Raw genomic sequence first — 16667 nt, 5'->3', positions numbered from 1 at the left:
TGTTCCTGTGTTTTACAAATTAAAACATTTTTTCTAATGCATTGAAATTCTTTTAGTAGGAAAATATTATATTCTGATTATAGCTGTTAAGTTATTTCAATACAGGTAATATGAAATTTGAAAGAAAACGTAGTGTTTTTACAATGACTGAGAAATGTTTTTATCCAAATGAAGAAGCACGTGTTAATATAAAAATTAGATAAGTTATTTTGAATTACTTTTAATCCATATGATTCCTTTGGAAAAAATAAAACGAAGTGTCACGAAATAAGGAGCACTGTGGAGATATTATTATAGAAAAAGTAAAACTATTTTAAAATAAACCAAGCTTACCAAGTTTTTTGTTCAGAAAACAGTAGATTTACTTTCTACACTAAACTAACACGGGAATCAATATACAAAAGTAAAATTTATTCACAAATCATATAATTAATGCATTAGGTAGAATATGGATTATCAGATAAGTATTCTTGCTCTCCTATGTACGTTGTATATATTCGTATTCGTCGTGTCATTTGGCAAGATAGAAGTATTGTTGATGCGGCATGCATCTAATGCATTTGGATCTTTTGCTGCCAATCTAGCCAATGTTCTAAAAATAGCATCGCCAAGCCCGTGAGCCAATGAGATGCGATTTTTTATCTTTCGATTATTATTCAAAACAATTAGTGCACACCACATATTTTGAAACTATTACAAACATAATACAGCTTAGCCATAGTATTGCTGATTGCTTAAAACGTGACGACATCTGCTTCAAAACAAAGCAAGAATCGAAGAAAAATGTGCTTGCAGCTGGCAAGTCACAATTTGCTAATATGTGGCTTGACTTTCCAATAGAAACTTTTATTTTTAAACTGTAATGAATTTAAAAACTTCACTCTTACTGATTATTAGTTAATCGTTTTGGAGGAGAGAAATGCAATCAACAATCTCCTATCTTTCTAAAGTAATAAACAATTGTATTTTATTTACTACTGTCACAAGGCTTTGCTTTTATAGATGGTATAGAATAAGATGGTATTTATAATTTCTGGTGAACAGTATATGGAAACTATTTTAAACTCAAGACTGAAAATTACATCATTAATCTTTGTTTTTATTTTGATGTGTTGATCTAAACTTATTTAAAGCATTAAGCGTTCCGAACTACTCATTCTTAGATTCGTTTTTCATATTTCTAAAATTTTGTTTGCATATATTATGTTTCGAGAGCTCCTTCGTTCATAATCAAGAATTTCCTAACGATAGCAGTCTGGGTAAGTAGGATTTAATAGCTAGACATACTAAGATCAGTTGAATATAGCTGACCAATGGAAAATATATTATTTATTTTTCTACTTTGGATTTTCTGTTTACATTGTACAGAATAATTTAAAAAGAATTATCGGATTTAAAATTTTTGTGATTTTAAAAATTAACAATGCAGAATGATAAGAGACGGATGAATGTAAACGAAAATTGTCTGTGTTTTATTTAAAAATATTAGACATGACTTCCTTCTGTTACGCTCCTAATGTCAAGCATTATGAAAATTTTTGCCAAACACCTTCTTTGTTTCAATGGTATCTGGTTCTAAAGCAGTAGAAATGAGTTTTGTAAGGCTTATGCGCTTAGATGTCAGATGGCGTAAACAAATCTGCAAAAAATGAAGTCCTAGGGGTTTATATCTAAAGGGTCTTCTGTACAAAACCAAATTATCTGTCTTACTGACATACGCCTAGCATTGTGAAAACAAATGGAAAAAAATAGGCTTTCATCTGTTTAGACATCATTTTCATTTTTTCTCGAAAACAGCTCATGACAATTTTCTTTAAAGTTTAGTTGAATTTGAGTTAAACTGTATCCTTATACTTCTTGGGTGTCTCAGTCAGAGCTAAAGGCTAAGCGAGTTTAATGTTGAGCGGCGTAGTTTAAATGTAGGAGGTTAACCGTTAAGTCTGTTGGAGCTTGCGCCCCGTCGCCGCTGTGACTGACTAAATCTAATATCCCGTTGTGTTGCGAACGGCTGGGGTATGAATTGCTGTGCTATGGTAAGCGTTTACGAATTTAGATGTTATCGTATTCAACCAAGTGTTGTGGCTTTGAAGTAGGATGTTGTTGTAATTGCTTTGAATCTTAGCAACCAGGGCAAATCCCCGCAGTGTGTATTTCTTGTAACGACAAGTTTGTATTAAAGATGTAACAGCATGTTAAAAAATAAGCACTTATCTTTTTCTCAGTGATTGTCTCAGTTTCATTTTGACTGTTTTTTAAATACCATTAATTAAACTGATTTTCTACAGAACAGTTTACTGCAAATGTTTATAAAATATAATAGACTATTGCTACTTCAGTTTGCTACATAAGTTATTTGCTTGAGATAAAAAACATACTTTGCTTAGTTTCAAAAAAATTTATTTTAATTATGCATACTAGAGCAACATAAAAATGAACTAAAAATAAACGTTTACTTGGAAACAAAATTTTTTACTAAAGCATGAAAATATTGTGCTCAGAGAAGTAAAACATTGGTAACTATTTTAATAAGTAATAATTAGATATTTAACTTGATATATTGCAAAATGAAACACTCATTTCTTTGTAAAGAACAAAATTTATTTTCTAGTTAATGTAAATTTAATGTTAAAATTAGAAGAAACAAAGAAACTTGAACAAGATCACTGAAAGTATTATACAAAGTTTTTATCGAAGTGCTCTTGACATACTTCAGAATCCTTAATTTCTGTGTCATCGGTCTGAGAAAGCGAGATGATATGCAGCACAGTTACAATCTTGTATCTTTCCAGTTAAAATGGTAAACTGCCCAGGCAAGAGTAAATTAAGTTCCATCGATAATCATTTGAGAAAGAACGCATAATCCAAGAAATCTTTTCGCAAGAACTGATTCGTGTCAATGAGATGAATCAATTCTCCCATTCATATTAATCGCAAATTAATGAAAGATCCTTCGCTTGTATGAGTATATTTTCATAACACAATAGCTGATAAAGAAGCGTGTAATTATAACCTAATCATCAAAGAGTAAGATGTCTGTATTGCTAAAATTTTCTCTTTTCTGGATCTATAAGGAGATCAGGTTAGCTCAGGCAGCTCAACAGGATCTGAAACACGTTAAGAGAACAAAATAAATTAATTAGCAAATAATGTAAACTATGAGGGAAACTATTTTAATTTAGAAATTAAATTATAATAATTTATTCAATAATATCTTTCCTAAGGATTAATTACAACAGTATGTAAATGTGCTCCATACAAAGCATTTAGAAAGCTTCTGATATGGAAAGTAAGCATCCTAATATGCATTCCAAATTCCGGATATCAGGAAGGCATAAAAATTGTATATTATTTTAATACTAATTTATTATATATCATTTCAACTAACATTAAAAGAAAGGAAAACAGTTATTGATATTTGCAGGTTTATTGCACTGAAAACTTGAAGACACGTCTAAATTATTGTTTTAAATACACATTTTTGGAGTTTAGAGAGTAGGAGTAAATTGTAACTGATCTCTTATTTGACTTAGCAAAATTAAATTAAATCTTACAAATGCTTACATTACTGAGTCGACTCTAAATGCATTAAAATTTGAATTATTGGTAATAAATATTTCATTTGAGTACTGTAGGCTCATTTGAAAATTTAAATAGTAACACTGTCTACCAAAACAGTTTAGAACTATGAAACCTCATTTTTTAGATTAATAAGTAACTCAAATCATTATATCATGCTCGTTATCATCAGGAAGTTTAAACTTTCATACAGTTCATGCACACGCTTCGTTTGAGCATGGTATTTATTTCATGCGAGATTAAAACCTACTGAAGTTCACAATGGTAATTTTTATCTTATAATTTCAAAAGTATGAAACACATTTTTTTTTCACAATTCATCGCAGAATATAACTGCATATGGTATCGTTAAAGATATATACTGTATATGAACGGAGCGTACAAACCTAATTACAAATGTCTAATGCAAATAAATGGTTTGATTGAGAAAATGCATCTTTAAGGGTCTGGATATTAACTCAGTACAGATATATTTAAATGTTTAAGAGTGAAGCCCATTACTATTTAACGAAACTAAATTATTTTTAGGTAAGAGGTAAGATATTTGTATCATAATGTGTAAGAATAGTTCAGAAAACCATCATGAGTCGTAGGTCATATAAAATCAATCACAAAAAGGGAAAGCTGAAGGAAACCAGTCATATTTAACTATATTCAGGAAAAATATTTGAAGTCTTATTAATACATTTAAAAGAGGATATTTAGGTGATTTTAAAGGAGAAAAAAAGAGATGGTCAGAAACAAGGGAAAGAACTCAGGTACCTTAATGTTAGTTATAATACAGTAGGTAGATTCTGGAACTAAACTGAAAGCTAATAGCGTGTTAAGAGAAGTATGTGTTATAATGCAACAGTTTATTTTATAATTTATTGCTAATATCAGATAGTATTACAGTAATATATTTTAGAAGAAAAGATTTACTGCTAATATTCTAGTAACTTTTGCACTTCTAAATTATTCTGACATATGTTTATTGAAAACTTTCTCTTAGATCCTAGATCAGATGGCTCAAAAACGTGACTGTTAAGTTTCAAGTTTTAACTAGTAAATGGATTTATAACAATCCGAACAACATTCTTATGGAATATTGCAACAATTGAATGATCAAAAAAGTAATTGTTTAAATTGAATGGATACATAGAAATTTATCTTATCAAAATTAGAATGACATTAAAAAATAGAATGCTCTTGCTTTCTTTTTAGCACCCCTTTTAATAAATCACAGTGTTACAGGCTGCAGAAATTTATCGTTGTTTGAAACATAAAGCCAAAATTATTTGAACAAGTTTTTAAAATGTGGAAAAGTTTCAATTAAAAATCTTTTCTTCTTCATACATAAATTAAGATATATGTGTGCACATAAAGATTAATGTTTTATTTATAAAGCCTAAAAAATGGCCTTTTTCTATCCTGTAGCAATATTTTCTATGCTTTGTTTGTGATATTATAAAAATCTGGTAAATCCTGGGCCACAGAGGACTTCTGTGTTTCCTTTTTCCTAATATATGCCTCATGCTCCTTAACGCGAAATTTTAAGGCTCTCTTAACCACTGACTCTCTTAACCTCTAGTTTGACCACTGCTGGGTGTCAAACTAAGAGAGCCTTAAAATTTCGTGTTAAGGAACATGAGGCATATATTAGGAAAAAGGAAGCACAGAAATCCTCTGTTGTTCAGCATTGTTGGTCCGAAAATCACACTTTCCATTTTTAGCCAGAAAACATTATTCAAAAAACATGTTCCATTGGTAAATTATATTTTCTAGAGGCGTTTTACATTCAAAACAATCTTTCTTTTCTAGTTAACGACCTTATTTCCAATCGATCTTTGCCTCAGCCTTTAAGGAAATTATGTTGTAGTTCTCGTTTCATCAAAGACGGCGCCAATAGCTTAACTACTGTCCAGCCATTCTTATCTTATCTTATCTAATCACTATATCTTAGCTCGTTCATATGCGCTTTGGCAGATGAGAATGATGGTTCGGTAAAAACCATCGAAACTAGTCCTGTAAAAATTTGCAAATATAACGCTGATTTTTGTTGTTTGACTTCAAAACTAATCAGTGTAAAATGTTTATGTTACTGTGTACGTGTCAGTGTATTCTATGTGTTTAAACCAATGTGCACGAAAATGGGTAACATGCCAATTTTTGTTTATATGTGTGCATCAGTGTAGAACTTGTGTGCGTCACTGGGTAAAATCACAGTAAAATGTTTTAATATCGATGTAATATATCAGTGCAAATGCTTATGTACAATGACACATGACAGTGTACGCAGGTGTCAAACAGATTTTTACGTGTAAGTACATCCTCAGTGATTAAACCTAAGTGGCGATAAAATGCAGCAGGGTAATATATGTTTAAATATACCCGCCAGCGCAGAATTTTTATATGTATCATAATGAGTTTAGTATAAAACGTATAAATGTCATTGTAAAAATCTACGTAATATGATTATGTCTGTGCAACAACGTATGCGTTAGTGTAAAATAGATGTTTTACATTAGTGTATTCTCAACGTCTAAATGCTATCAATAAAAATATCACTGTAAAATGTTTAGATATCAGTATAGAATTTTCAAATATCAGTGTACAGTATCAGTATAACAACATCATCAGTGTAACAGCATCTTTTACCGTGTATGAAACTGTTGTCTTATATTCCGATCTTGTATGGCCGTGTGCAATCAAATGTTCCTATTAAACTTCCGATGGCGTCCTCCTTGGCCCAAGAACTCCATGGCGCCCTCCATGGAGTTCTTGCATCGTACAGTTGCAGATTTCGGATTATACCTAGTCCTTGCAAGCCGCCCTGGTGTCCGGACCTGCTCTCACATGTCACCTATATAAATTTCCTCCTAATCTGTAGCGAGTAGCTATTCCTAGTTGCGATCCCGGACGATACCTAGTCCTTGCAAGCCGACCTAGTGTCCGGACCCACTCTCACCTGCCACCTGTCAAAATTTTCTCCCTAATCTGTCGTGGGATTAGAGAGCAGAACATGAAATGCAATCAAGATACTACTGAGTAAATATATGATACACAGTATTTAAGACAATGACCTGATACACAACATTTATCGACGAATTTAAATTGTCTCATTTACAACCTCAAATCATGTTTATTAAGCAAATACTAAAAAGATTTGCCTGTCAGGATGTATCTCAATGGTGAGTTAAATGCTAAAGATATCAGTCTGAGATTCGTATTATCGACTTCATAAATAAAATCTTAAAACCCCTGACAGACTGTAATTTATACTATCTAAATTGTACTCTCAAATTTGATATTTGGTTTCATCTTGAAATAAGTTATGACTTTCATTTGCTCAGAGTGATTTCCCCAGAATTTTGTTGAAATTATTGCCTGTTTTTGCTAACACATAAATAGTTTCTTTGTACCTATATGGCATTAATATCTGGGGTGGATTTGAAAATTTCTGTTAGATCCATTAGAGCAATAATTTTATATAAAGATGCACAACAAGAGTTACCGTAAAGTCATGAATAAAAAATTGTAAACTTCCAGTTTTCCCTTCTCTTACCTAGAGAATAAAGGAAGATGAGTATTAGAAAAAGGATTTTAGTAAATACAAAGCACTTTGTAATATATAAAATTTTCCTTGGAAAAAAATTAGTTAAGTAAAAAATTAGAATTGTATGCAACATACTCTGCATACCATTGAAAGGAATTTGGTCAAGACCAAATACATAACGAAGGTGGGGAATAAATCACATCTTTATAGTTTGGATGTAAAATTCATGTTCAGCAGCGAAATAAACACTGTTTCATCTCATTTCAAATACCTTAATCAAATTAATGATAGATTTTATTGAAAACTATTTAAACCAAACGCATAGTTTTTAAGAGCAGCTGGAAATTTAATGTAATTTTTTCAGTTTGTGTTCATATGATTATTAGTTAAATTTAAAATACTGTACAATCCAATATTACGTTTTCACTTTTAGTTCGAAAATAAATTTTACTTTTAATTTAAGCTCCATTATTCTCACTTTAAATTATGCTGTACATTATTTAGGGTAGTTATTCCCCGGTATTTGAACTTTTGATGGTCTGTGAAAAAATTACTGCTACAGAGCAATTTCAGATCACTAACTGGCATGAATTTCAATTCTTCACTAGAAAAATACGATAAATAATATTTAGCCATTTCTCATTCCGATAATGTAATAATTTAATAACAACTCATTTATTAATTATAAGGTAAGAAATGTAGTTTCGATTTGGAATAAGTATATTAGGCTTTTGGATTTCTAACAGCAAATTTTCCTAAGGTTTCAAACTTTACAAAAACAATAATGGAAAAAGATTGAATGCCCACTGTGTGATAAAGACTACTAAATGTCAAAAAATCATAAAAATAAAGACAGTGATTTATTAAAGACAATGAAAATGATATCAAGAGCTAAAATAGTATGCTAATATTTCTTCCTTTCTGATTACCCATAAAATATGATGTTGTAGATTATTTAACATTATATACATTTATTTTTGAGAAAAATTATCGAAAGGTAACACATTTTAAAATGAAATCTGTAATATAAAAAACATTTTATATAACAGGAGTTACATGTTATTTTCTGCTTCTTGTCTCTTTCAATTTCATTTAAGCAGTAGTCTCAAGATCTTAATTTTTAGATGCCTCTATTGATATTAAATTCATTTATAGAAACCGATGCAAGAAATTATTAATTAGTAAATTCTGTGCATGGAAATATGAATCACATTCCTGCATATTTTTTATCCTTTAGTTCGTTTCAAGCTTACTCTCTTGCTATCAGTAGCCAAACTATTAAAATCGCTAAACAGTGGGGGATCTAGGTTCTGTGCTTTCTAGTGGACTGGATTTGAACATAAGTAAATTAGTGATTTACTAATGAACGCATAAATATAGTTCAGAATTTCTTATAAAACTATCCAAGAAGATTTTTCGTGCTTTTCTATAACTAAATATAATTATTATTCGCTTATTTCATATAGTTACCATATCACAATCAAAGTATTACAAAGGAGAAAAAGTAAAGTAATAAACGGCTTATTTCCTGCATTGATTAGCACTATAGTAGTAACATCAAGGCAACTAATTTTATTTTAACTTTGCGTTTTTAATTATCGCTAATCCATTTTCTCTCATTTTGCCATCCAGTACTTCCATACTTATCACTAATAACAGTATTTCTACTAATGTACACTTCTGTAAATGTAACTAATCTAAATGCTTCTAAAATTTGATATTTGAATATAGATATTATGTCAAAGAATAATATTTTTTTCTTTTACTTACACTTTCAGCAGCCATTTAAAATGTTTGAATATGTTTCAAATACCACGATAGTAAAATATAACTATGGTCTTACTTTGGCTCAAAGTCCTTCTTTAGTTAAATTGCTTCCTTCAATTAAAATCTTTCTGATTATGAAGCTCTTCTCATCTTGAAATCTTCAAGAAGATTTTAGACTCAAGGCACATATATTACATTCACCGGCAGGATGACCGATTCCATTGTTATATGTGTTCATCCACACATTGCTTGGGTCATGTTTTCTGCTATATTTCACATCTGTGTGCCTCCTATGACTCCTTATGTGACTAAATAATAATGTGACCAATTAATAAAAATATATTCATTCACACATATTGCAGTATTTTACTCAATTTCTATATTAGTTTATATCTGTTTAGCCACCATTGATTTAAATATTAAACAGTATCTTAATGATGTTGAATTGAATGTTTTCATGGTTATGGTAGCCTAAAATTTTATTGAGTAGTACAATTTATCAATTGTTTTGAAGTCTTTTATCTAACGTCTTTTCAATAGCTCTAATTAATTATTACTTCTCAGGAAAAGAAGAAAGTAAAGAACACTAGATTAAACTATACGCGATCCAACGGCTTTAGAAAACCTCTGACACTGCTGAGACTTGATTGTGATTGATATGATATTGCTAAAAATGAAGCTGTTTGAGAAAAGCTTTTTGTATATATCAGCGTTAATGCTGAGAAAAATGCATTTTCCTTACGGCTTAAGAAAGCCTCTGACACTGCTGAGACTTGATTATGATTGATATGATACAACTAAAAATGAAGCTGTTTGAGAAGAGTGTATTTTATATCAGCGTTAATGCTGAGAAAAATGCATTTTGGATTAGCGTTAAGTTGAGAAAAATGCATTTTATATCAACATTAAAGCTGAGCGTATTTTATATTAGCGTTGTCTAAAATATGTTGAAACTAGTGGTAATAAAAAATTGTGAAAAGTTCTCGCAATGCAGCTGGTTATTATTTATTAGCACAACAATAATGTGACATTTAAAAAAAAATTAATAGTTTTGTTATTTTTATTATTTACTCGTTAAAGCATTATAATCAGCGTTTATTCTGAGAAAAATGCATTTTGGATCAGCATTAAGTTTAGAAAAATGCATTTTATATCAACATTAAAGCTGAGTGTATTTTATATTAGCGTTGTCTAAAATATGTTGAAACCAGTGGTAATAAAAAATTGTGAAAAGTTCTCGCAATGCAGCTGGTTATTATTTATTAGCACAACAATAATTTGACATTTAAAAAATTTAATAGTTTTGTTATTTTTATTATTTACTCGTTAAAGCATTATAATTGTTTTTAATGCTGTGTCTTCCAATATTATGATTTCCAATATTAATTATTTAACGATGCAAAACTATTATTTTATTCGACTCATGTTTTGATGTTCTTCGTTTCGACGTAGGAGTTTGAATTAGACCGAGACCACACAGGTATTTAATGTAATGAATAATGTTAATGATCGAGAATTAAAGTTTCAACGATTCCATTAAACATTTGGAATCGAAAGAAGTCGCTTGATGTAGTCACAGAAGCAATGCATATAATATTTTCTTTCTTACATTTGTTTTTTGGCATTGATTTAATTTTTATTTTATTGTCTCGTAACACTGCGATAAAATGATTCTGATACATATTCCTTTCGAATTTTGAGGAGATGAAAATCAAAATTGTTCTTTAACTTGCTTTTTAGCAAACTTTTACATTTTAAAATTGTAATTTCATTTTCAATTGGTAAAAAAGTACGTAAGCAAATATTAAAAAGGCTTTCTATTCCAATGAAGATCGACATTATCATCTTAAGGTTGTAATACTTAAATTGGAATTGTTTCATTCAACGATCTTATCATTCATATAAAAATTACTTTTAAAATAATATTGCACGTGTCATTCAAATACAGTTCCAGTTTAACAAATACAAAATTATCCTGCAGATCAATAAAATATGCTTTCCAACTTTTTATTGTTAATAATAATCTTAAACAAAGTTAATCGAATCTTTAATAGCAGGATAGTGTTCAACGAAGTACGTTAACATGTTGTATTAAAACGCTAACAGTAAGTATTAATTTGCACAATTTTACTTTTGAAGAGCATATAGAACAGTTAAAGCTCTGAATTATTTTACTTTGAAATGATAACGTTGTAATATTACAGTCTCATGGAGTTGCATTTATTTTGCTTCATTAAAATTTTGCAGTACATTCAGTTAATTGTCCCATTCAGGATAAATTAGGTCACTGAAATCCTCTAACATTGCTCAAGTAAAGAAAGGTGAGTTTTTAGAAAAAGAAAATTTATTATATGCTGCATTGGCTCTAAAATAGTTTTAACTGGGAAAAGCAATTCTTAACCAATAACTGTTAAACAAACGTTTATCAGAAAGAAAAAAATGAAAAATATGAGGTTTTGTCATTCTAAAAAAATTAGCTTTATTGCCTTTCTTAGCTAGAAATATAAAAGTGTAAGGCCAGGTAATTATCATGCACTTTCGACTTATTAGCGTATGACTCTCGTTTCGAGAGAAAGAACAAAACCGGACTCTATTTTCTCCTCTTGTGAAAAAAGCATCTAAAGAATTGAACTCTAAGTTTAAAATATTTAAATAATTAAAATGAAATGCACTGAGAAGGATTGTTTTTTCGTTTTTTCATAGCTCTAATAATACACTGAACTTGAGCCAAAGTTTAAGAATTGAATATTAGAGCGAACAGAAAAATCCGATACCTTCTCCCGTTAGTTTTCCATGAATTTATTTTGACTTAAGCAAGTATTATTTCAATGCAATTAATTCAGTTTAATTTTTTATAAAGTAGCGGGAATCTAAAGTACGTCCTTGAATATTTATATACTATTTATTTACAGAACATCTGATTAACTACAGTTTGAATAATGTCACGTGTAGTTACCAAATTTATAGAGTTCAAGTACTTGCAAATTTTTCTAAGCACTAATCATTTCATGAAAATTAAAATTAAAATAAAAATTAACTTACTGTCTTTTCCCGCAGTCTTGGCTTGGCAGGTAGAGAGAAACTATGAACGTGACTGCCGATAGATGGCGTTACCATCATCGCTAGAATGAAAAAGATTCATCACAAATAGCGGTATAGCAAGATGCTGCCCTTCTCTATCTTAACACATGAGATTCCACATTTTAATTCCATTAATGCTACCAAGTTTTTAGGATATATATTTATAATGGATGTCGATAAGATGATTTATTTAAACCAAGAGAATCTGTTACATTGAAGATTAGAAGAACAATTATGCTACATCTTAAACGCCAACAACTTATTTTGGAAGCTATTGGGCGCTTTAAAATAATTTTTTACTTCATTCTCTGTTTGATTTAGCTGGAAAGTGTATTTAAATTAATCTCTGTTGTTTAAGATAACACATAAAATTTAATAGTAAAGCTAAAGATAATATGGAAACACACATTCATTGAAATTTTATATTTCCCATTAAAAATTTGCATGAAAGATAATAAGCTTCCATCATGACGCAGCTTAATTTTGAAACGTTTCATGTTGATACATACATAAAATTAACATATTCATATTAACTTCTTAATTAACATATGCATATAACCGCCTGTGCTATCTATAAAGTGTATTTATTTGAATTGCCTGTGGGAAAATCACAAAAACATGATTTGTCATTTAAAGTTATTGGAAATTTATTATTGAGGATAAACAATTTTTTCAAGTACAAAATTTGATTTAAAACAGATTTTGTTGCATTTCGGTCATTTATTGTTATCCTGTGTGCGTGGCAGGTTTCTGTAAATTTTAAAATTTGTCACAATATTGTTTTTCTCTTATAAAAATAAGAAACGTCGGTGTTCTGTGCCCCACATAAGAATGCTGGCTGTGCCAAAGGTTCTAAGTTGTCTTTATCGGATCTTAGTGCATGAACCAATCTTTTATCATATATAGAAACTTAACGAGAGCTTAATGCCTTAAGCAATATTTATTCCCAGTACACGGAGACAGTATTTAAAATCTGCATTATAATACTGAACTTTTCTACTTTGTTAGAATCTTATTTTGATCAAGTAGTCTTTTTAATATGCATAAAAACACGTGCAATTGTTCTGTTATCAAACTCAGCCGGTTTGCACCGGTTCAGCAGGATCAATTTCTAAAATACTTCACCTAAAATACAAATTTTAAAAATATTAGCTAGACAAATCGATTATTAAAACTTATTCGTAAGATCTATTTCGGCAATTTATGGCTATATTAATAGCTAATTTTATGACTTATTTAAGCAATAAATTTGATCTTAAAATGTTTGAATACAGTTGCTTTTTTTCTTCAAAAAATCCTCCAAGAAAGCATTCTTTATTTAGGCAGATAAGAGGTAGTATACTTTACTATTACTAACAAACTGAGACTTATTTTAATCAATGTGAACCGTTATCAGTCAACATCAGGGAAGAATCTTATAGAAATGAAGTTTTTGAATTATGTGTTTAGTATAAAAGACTTTATGACAATCTGTAATATAAACAAGAATGCATTATAATAGAAAAGAATTGAACTTTGCAGTCTTTATTAAACAGCTTTATTTCCGCCTAATTGTAGAACTGTTAAGGTTATAATTCAGCCGTAGAGAGAGTGGATAATATGAGACCCTGATATTGATGTAATTAATACTATTCTGATATGCGTTTGTTACTTGCATTCTAAACATTTACATCTGATGTGGTTTGCAACTTAAATGTTACTAGAATGTATGCAGTGGCTTAAACATAAATTCTTTAAGCATCGGAAAAAATTTTAGGTTTATCTAAAAGCCCAAGGAATTTGAAAAGGTTATTTCAAAACAGATTCAGAAACATTTTCTCTAAAATGCGTCTTTAATTATAATTAAAAAAATTACTAGAAGTGCTTAAAATGCTATTTTAAAGAGAAATTACTTGATATGAGTTACAACAATTTTTATTATTTTGAAGCTATGTAAGAATTTCGAAAGATAGGCTTCTAAACGGAAGGCATCTACTGAAAGACGTATTAAAAACAAAATTAGGAAACTAATTTTTAAAGGAAACAAAATTCTGAAGAAATGATGGATTTACTTCTGAAAATTATTTTTGTGAAAATTAAAAAATTATTATAATCTTAGTAGGTTAAAAATATATAAAGCATTCCTTTTCAAAATAATATTTATTCACGTTAATTCTAAATACTTTATGAGTATAAAAAATTAACCATAATTCACTAACATGGATATCAGCGATTTTTTATAAATCAAAATGGATCTTATAATGGTATCACAAAAGCGCATTAAATATTTTTCATATAGTTTTATCATTTAGATTAGTTTTACAAAAACTAACAGACGTAGTAATGAAGAATACTTTTAAGACAGTTCGTTATGATGTTTTAAATATGACACTGGGCTATTAAAGATATTCTTAAGTTATGAAAATATTAATGAAATATCGTAGAGATCAGTTTTATATAATGTTTAGATTAAGAACCTTAATACAATTATTTTCTATAATCAATGTAGTCTGAAAGTTCAGTCTAGAACGTTATAGGAGCTGAGTAAGATATTTTCGTGACTGACACACTTGTGGTTAGCGGTTTTTTCCAATAAAGGAACAAACATGACTTATGATACGATCAAAGACTGAGAACCTATATATCATCAAGATCTAATAAGAGAAGACACGAGGAGGAATAAGTCGTGATTATCACTCAGTCAAAATGAACATCATGTGGTAGTATCATTATTTTTTCAATTTTAGTTTTATAATTGATTTATTTTGATTTTCGTTGAGTTTTATAATTGATTTATTTCGTTTAGTTTTATAATTGATTATATTTGACGTTTTTGGCGTATCTTACCACAGCGAGCTTTCAAATGTATTATCATGTTTTCAATTTCGTTTTAGTGCTACGTTGTTGGGGTATCCTACCACCTTGATCTTCCAGAAAGAAAGTTGGTTACATCGTATGGACTATCTATTTGCTTGCGTTTTTCAACAAATATCGAAAAGTATGAAGTTGTTAAAGCAAGAATAAAAATAGTGAGCAACTATTTAAAAATGATATAAAAACAGCTAAATGATTTAATGAATTCTGTAATTAGTTTTAGGGATAGCTTACAGTATTCTAAATCTGTCTATTACTTTTAGATGAGTACGCTTTGTATTAACACCCGTCATAAAACTAGACTAAATTACGGGCCTAACGTATGGGTGCTACCTTGACTTAACATTCTACAGAAATGCAGAAAATCGTGCCCAAGGTTCACTTACCGTATTTTGAGTATATTTATCAAAGTTTACGTGTAAGCGTGCTCAGTTCTAATACAATTGGTTATGAATGTGGCTGTGGAACAATATCTCGCTAAGAACCATTGTTAACTAATTGCATTCAATATCACGAAGAGCGAATTTATGAGAATTTGAATGCGGAAAGATATTCAGATCAGCACACGTAAATTTCAATAAATGCTTTCAATGTTTGATGATCTAAAACCATAGGAACTTTGAAACATCAAAAGTATAAAACAGGGTTGGGAATTATAATTAGGTTAAAATGCTTACGAGAGTTATCACATAATATTTAGCCTATGTATATTCATTTCGAAATGTCTTAGCTAATGTTAACTGTCGTAATAATTTAGGAATTTTGAAAAGTAAGATTTGTTTTGGCTTAAATTACTAATTTGATCAATGCACATTAGCATTTAAATCCTGCTGCTTTATATTCATATTATTAAATTATTTCATCAGCAACAGATGGAAGTGTACCTAATACTTCCTGAAGCTAATTAATGAATCCGTATATTTTTCATAACATTGAAATATGCTGTAACTGCTGAGCATAATGCTGTGTTTCTTGTTTTCTCTGAATACGCAGGGGGGGAGAGCTAAGACACTTACAGGGAAAGAGCTGTACATCATCACTCATGAATATTACTTAACTTTCACTTACACTCCAGGAGCAAATAATTAGCACGATACCTTCTTTTTCTATTTTAATTTATATATTACCTGATCTTAAATTATCCTCCATTTTGAAGCTGGCATCTATTAAGCAAGTGAATCAGACTAAACGAAGTAGAAATTGAGAGTCTTTTGACTTACCCTTACATTTTGAATTTCCAGGCTAGGCAAGAGGGGTTATTTTGTGAAAGGCACAGAATTAACGATCCAGTAAGATTCTAATAATATTTGAGTTTTGAAATCTTCCATTGTTACTGGCCTTTCATAAAACACTGTGTTACATAAAAAAATTCTGTTTTCATATTTTATTTCCCAAATATTTACCTATGCAAAATTTTAACTAACCTTGTAGCAATGGAACAAGAATTTCTCTCTCTCTATATATATATTATATTTTTAATGATATTTAAAAAAGAATAAACAACAAATAAATTTTTAATGAAATTAAAATTTTTATTTTTTCTCAGTATGGGCACCGATCAAGAGGTTCATAGAAGAGGGTGGATTTTCTACAAGGGATAGCTGTATTGGAATTATGAATACGTATATATATTTAAGATAAAAATTGTGCAAACTAAAATGATAACCTAAATTAGAAATATCCTCTTAACTCCTCATTTTAATTTGTGTTTTTTCCTCTCTGTTCTAAAAATAATAATTACGTTTTCTGGACTGCGTCATTTCTAGATTAATCCTATTATATGACGTTTACATAACAATGATGACATAGCAAATTAGGACCTTATTTCAAGATTTCGAGAAGGAAATCTTTCTTT

At 29.6% G+C, this 16667-nt stretch overlaps 2 long non-coding RNA genes across 3 annotated transcripts in view; one reads left to right on the top strand and one right to left on the bottom strand.

The window, feature by feature from the left end:
• Positions 1 to 16667, top strand: part of LOC146992729 (uncharacterized) — an 89018-nt gene that overhangs the window by 59248 nt on the left and 13103 nt on the right. The gene's annotated exons all lie outside the window — the stretch shown is intronic.
• The window catches only part of LOC118182208 (uncharacterized), a 244269-nt gene continuing 230065 nt past the window's right edge, over positions 2464 to 16667 (bottom strand). Inside the window, exons 5-8 of one of the 2 annotated variants that reach the window (XR_004757023.2) lie at positions 11921 to 12000; positions 8955 to 9186; positions 7070 to 7120; positions 2464 to 3104 (exon numbers count right to left, since the gene is read on the bottom strand). This is a non-coding gene — a long non-coding RNA (uncharacterized LOC118182208). The remainder of the gene's footprint in view (positions 3105 to 7069; positions 7121 to 8954; positions 9187 to 11920; positions 12001 to 16667) is intronic. The other variant, XR_004757025.2, reaches the window with a different exon arrangement.

Source organism: Stegodyphus dumicola, chromosome X2 (genome assembly GCF_044657685.1).
Source record: "Stegodyphus dumicola isolate Sdum_Otavi_A_Nest chromosome X2, ASM4465768v1".
Lineage (NCBI taxonomy): Eukaryota > Metazoa > Arthropoda > Arachnida > Araneae > Eresidae > Stegodyphus > Stegodyphus dumicola.
This window is presented reverse-complemented; position numbering and strand designations above follow the sequence as displayed.